We start from the raw sequence: 5,699 nt of genomic DNA on the forward strand, positions 1-5,699 counted from the left end.
TCATTCAGTCACCATGTTTGTTCATCACAGATTTCAAAGCACCTTTGGGCTCCCACTTATAATATCATCCACTTCCTCAAACTAGTTAACTGAGGCATGGGAAAGAGAAATGAGTTGCACAGAGTCATGTCAGCCAGCTATTGGTGGAGGCAGGTTTTTGCCTCAGTTCTTCATTCTGAGAAGCATTTTTCTTTTCATTATTAAACAATGAAAATAAGTTGTAGTTAGAGAGAGCAGAGACATAAGCTCTTATCTACTTTTTTCTATTTATATGATCCTTATGTTGCTCTGAGACTGTGCTATGAAAATGGCTAAGAAAATAAATAATTATTTAAAACACATTATAGATCTATTATTCAAGCTGATGTTATTCAGTGGGATTACTTGTGTAAGCAATAGATTGAAAGTTTGGACAGTTTTTTTTCCTGCAGGATTTTTTTGTTGTTGTTCAGAAAGATACTTTTTTAATGTCTTGTCTATGTCTAAATGACACTGCTTTTTTGTCTAATGTCCCATCACTAAAGTTTTTCTAAAATGTTGAAAGTAATTTTTAACTAAATTTAAATTGTATGAATGAGTGTTACTAAACTACCTCAGTCAAGGATTATGTTACAAAGTAACCAGCTGTTTCAACTTTTTGCTTGTGTTCAGTCAGACATGGGACATTCTTAAGGAAAGAATGAAATAAGCAAACAATCCAAAACACAAAGAGGTCATATAGCAAAACTGCAGTACTATATTTTGTATTGATTACGTTGCATGGAAGTAATGTCTTACAGGATGTTGAGAATTGTTGTAACAAGGTACTTAAAATGATAATGCTGGAATCTTAAGAAAAAAAAAATTTGCTGAGATTAGACTATGGTGCAAATGTTATCACTTCTTATTAAAGGATGCAATGTTATACTAGTACATTTCCTGTTACAGCTGGCTAAAGGAACAAATATTTCTCACAGCTCCAGTTAATTTCATTGTAATGTTTTTCCCCAGCCTAAACGTATGTCTTTTATCACAGAGTGAAGAAAAGAATTCTATGTACTTCAGTGCTGCAGTGTCGAATGCTGCAATGCCAAACTTAAGAAGACAAAGCCTGGAGTGAAATCCCGGTCCCCAAGTCAGGCAACCAACCATCTCACATATTGCTCTGGGAAAGGCAGAACTAGGCATTCATGTCAGGACTGAGAGCATGGAAGATGCAGCTGGGAGGACATTTCAAGTGAAATGCTGCAGTGAAATCTCAGTTCACCTTCTGGGGTCAAGGCTGCAGCAAAACCATCTCTCTCCATCTGGGCTCTTCAACTTGAAATTCTCCACTGAAAACAGACAACCCACTTCTGTTGTGTCAAAGTTTTAAAGTGCGTGTGTGAGTCTTTGTGTGTATGTGTGAGAGTGAGTTTTGAGATGAGAGGAATAAAAGGGGGTGGGTGACTCAGCTCAGCTCCCTACCACTCTCCTTCTAACCAACAGCACAGTGGGCAGAATATACTTTCCCAGAGAAGACACAGGGTCAATTCACTACTAATTTGGAAGACGATTAATTCTACCCCTTTAGTAACCCTTACATTTGAACAAAAGGCCACTCTAGAACATCACAAGCTACAGGAAAATAAAGAGAAAATGAAAAACAAAAATTAAAGAGAGAGGAAAAAAAAAGAAAAATTAAAGAGAGAAAGAAAGATAAAACATAAATATCTGTCTGAATTGACTCCTTTACCGAACAGCTATTCTGTATATTCTCACCGACAAGTACAGTAGCTGTGGGGCTTGGTCCTGTTCTAAGAACTGCTAGAACTTCTGGTGCTTTAGGGACTTTAATGCAAGCAATCATAGTAGAAACTAGGTCAGAAACTCAGATCAATATATATAGTTTAAATAAAAAATTCTGGTCAGGACCTCGGCCTGGCCTGCTCGCTAAATACACCTCTTTCTTCTGCATCATCGGGATTTCAAAATGAAATGACTACACAGGTTTTATGGCAGACTACACACACGATAGATGCAAAATCTGTCCATCTTTCTGACTCCTATTTCCTTTTCTGACACCTAAGGTTTTAACCTTTTAAGATTAACCCTATGACCTATTCAGCCACTATTTCCAGCACAAAATTACCTCAAGGTCTGATGACAATGTATACTAGAGAAGAATGTCGATAGGTTTTGCTCCATAATCTAAACATCTGATATTTGAAGTATATTACGTCAAGCTCAGTCTCACATGAAAGCACAAAGCAAGCAAGTCATCCCAGGGCTGTGCACACCCTGGCAAGTGCTGTAACTCATGCTCCCTTACTGCTTTTCCATGGTTCAAGTGATCTCAAAATTATTTTTCCTGTAAAGTAGAACAGCTGCAGTAAGAGGGTTGGTAGCCCGGTGTTTGAGGGTATGAGCCAAGAAAGAAAAACATGTGGGCTGGCTCTTACACTGCAGAAGATACAGAATTTTTTATTTTCTCATCATGAGCCAGTCTCCTACTCACTAGATAGAAGTAGGCAAACCACTTCTCTAACTTTCTTTTCTTTTTTTTTTTTTTAGTCATCATCATCCACCACTGCATCATTTTGCAAAGCTCCGCCTGGTGAACATACCACAGGGAGACTTGGAACACACTCACATGAAAAATGAAGGAGAAAATTATCTAGTTTTGGAAACCTCATTAGGTCTCATTGCAGTTTAGATAGAAATCCAGTAGTTATGTCTGAAGGATGGCCTGTGAAATATACTGAGATAGAAAATTCTGTGAGGAGATCCTGATATTAGTTTAAACCCTTCTACCCTTAGTTAAAACTTGTTTATCTGAGCTGGTTAAAGTCATTGTATACACTGGGAAGCATAGTTTCTGCAGGAGCTGCAACATATGGCAGCATCTATGTTAACTACCAGCCTGTGTTAAATTCCACAGTCAAAGCCTGAACAGAAACATAATTACAAATTAAGTAATGATCTTATAACTCTTTTATTTGCTGGTCTATCATGATTTGTAGTACACAAATGTTTACATGCATAATCATGTCTACATTGTAGGATGTCTTTATACCTCCATAGAAATAATGAAGCCAGTTTCACAGTACATAGCAGAAACACTGAAATCAGGATATCTACCATAATAATTGCTTTCTTCTCTAGAACCTTTGCAGATGGTCTGAGTTCTGCTCTGCAAGTTCTACAGTGTTAGATGAAGTAACTAGCTTTTTAACATGCTGCAAAGTAGCACAAATATACCCTTACCCAGTGTTACTTACATAGCCATAGCAACAGGGACATGGGAGATTACTAATTGGGAAAATGAAGAAGTATCCCACTACCTTTTCCTATTTCAAGTAAATTTCTATACTATAAGTAAATGCATTTCTATTCAAAATAGCTTAATTTGGCTTGTATGTGGTTAAATATGGACTTTACACCCAGAGGAAAGGTATAACTAGTCAACTCATTGTTTTAGGCTTCTAGAATTTCCAGACAGAAACATGAGGTAAAAGATAACAGTCAAGGACAATATACTTGTATGCTCTTTCCCTTATCTGATCTTCTGGATAATTTAGAGAGGATTATGTGAGTTCTGTTTATACAACCTGTGTATGGGTTGTAAACTGGGATGCATATACTGAATTTTAAAGACCCAGACTAACTGGCACTTCAACACTGTATGGTCTCTCACTTTACCACACTCTCTAAGTAACAGAGTAACCTTTCAGCTCCCAACCAACTTGACCCATAAATAGATATTTCCTTAAAACTCTTAAAGACAGGTCTCTTATCCTTAGATACATGTTTCCAAACTTAATTCAACAAGATGAAAAAACCTAGAAATTTGGTATTATGACACTGAGTAATGACAGATTAATTTTCTGGGTCTTTCTGTGTAGCTTGCCTCATAGAATAAAAACCTTCAGATATCAAATCTAAAATGGATAATGCCTTTTTTCTTCCACTCTGAATTGTCTCCTATATGTTAACTTTGCAAAGCAGATGCTCTCTAAATACATATATTTTAAATATAAGACATCAATTTGCAAAGTATACAGTTGAAAATACAATGGCTTTCTTAGATAAATACTCCTTTGGAAACTGCATAGCATCCATAACCACTCATATTTCTTCTGGAATATTTTTTACTTTTTGGGTTTTAACCATTTTGAAATTCCAAGTCCCCAGATGGCTTCCACCAGTTCCCACATCTCAGAAGACCCCTTGTAGGAAGCAGGCAATCTCTCCTTCATGCTTTGACAAGGTCATTGTTTCCTTCCATTCATTCAGTTCATACTTATTTATTTAATATATTGCTAATGTTCAGGTCCTCTGGTTGCATTTTGATTGTTTTTACGGTGCCTGAGCAATTTTAATAACATAAAGGTAAAGATGCTTGGAAGCTTTATTCTAAGGCAGGAGGGGAGCAAGTCCTCCTGCCCCACATCCCAGTGAGTCTTCACCAGGCTCCAGATAATCAGTCTTTCCTCTGCAAAGTCTTGTTCACAGTGATCTTGTCACTGCTGCTGACACCAAGTAAATGTGTCCTTGACCCCCTGCCCTGACCCTTTTCCCTTCCTCTGACTGTCCTGCTTCTCTCCGTGGATTGTTCTGGACTTCCTCCAGTTCCCCTTGCACTTTCAAGCTGCAATTTTTGATCAATAGAAAGTTTCCAGACAGTCTTGAGCCCCCACCCTTCCATCCTGACATCACTGAGAGACAAAGTCAAAGAAACCATGAGGAGAAATTAATTAATGTGCCCCAATGTGGAGCCAAGCTTCCTTTTCTCTTTTTCTTTTCCTAGTGAAACCAACAATATATTTCTTGTGGTGCTTTCTGTCTCAGTGGCATCTTATCTCTTCTAGCCCATTTGTAATTTACTGGATAAGCTTTTCCAGGGTCAGGATTTCTCTCTTTCTGTCTGTTTTGTTTCCTACTCCTGTCCCATTTCCTACCTCGTTTCCCCCTCCCTCCCTAGTCGCTGCCCACCAGAACAAACCAAAAGACCAAATATTCATCCTGGGGACTTGAAATGGCCACTGTAACTGTTGTAACTTGTCTGTGGTCTAATCACATTAATTTGATAAGATCATCATCGGCAGGATGTCTAATTTATTTGCAAGCGGTAGCCAGGGAGAAGCTTTGACCAAATTAACATGCCGCCGGGACCAGGGGGTGCAGGCTCCATATGGCTCTCTGGATTTTCCTATAAATAACCCTCCTCCAGCCCACTCCCGCGGTTACATCCCTACCAGTATGCCGCAAAGTTCACCAGCGGCGCCGGACTCGAGAGGCACAGCCCCGGGCTGCAGGAGGCACCAGGGGGCTGGGCTGTTTCTCCCGCCTTCGCGCCTCCTCCCCGTCCTCCTCCTCCTCCTCCTCCTCCTCCCGTCCTTCTCCCCCTCCCCCTCCTCCTCCTCTTCTTCCTCCTCCTTCTCCCCCTCCTCCTCCTCAGAGCAAGGCAGGGGAAACGCGGGTTTCCACTTGCACCACCAGAGGTGCAACTGGTTCTTCGCTCGTAGGCATCTGAAATCCGTCCAAATGATGCAGAAACTTTTGCGTGCTTGGCTCCTGTCTTTAAGGCCAGGCACCGATTTTTCCGCTGTGTAATCTCTTTTGTCAGAAGGGTGGGAGCTGGAAAAGGGCAGCGGGGGGGGGGGGGGGGGGGGGGGATGGAAGGGGCGAGAAGGAGGGTGTCGAGGGAAGCAGGCGTTTTATTTCCACAGAGAGTATAT

The 5,699-nt window shown here is 40.2% G+C and overlaps 1 long non-coding RNA gene across 2 annotated transcripts in view; it reads right to left on the minus strand.

Moving 5' to 3' along the window:
- LOC135293864 (uncharacterized) overlaps positions 1–5,334 on the minus strand; it is a 120,404-nt gene extending 115,070 nt beyond the window's left edge. For both annotated transcript variants that reach the window (XR_010355973.1, XR_010355972.1), the window contains exon 1: positions 5,217–5,334. This is a non-coding gene — a long non-coding RNA (uncharacterized LOC135293864). The remainder of the gene's footprint in view (positions 1–5,216) is intronic.
- Positions 5,335–5,699: the final 365 nt, after the last annotated feature.

This window comes from Passer domesticus, chromosome 2 (genome assembly GCF_036417665.1).
Source record: "Passer domesticus isolate bPasDom1 chromosome 2, bPasDom1.hap1, whole genome shotgun sequence".
Classification (NCBI taxonomy): domain Eukaryota; kingdom Metazoa; phylum Chordata; class Aves; order Passeriformes; family Passeridae; genus Passer; species Passer domesticus.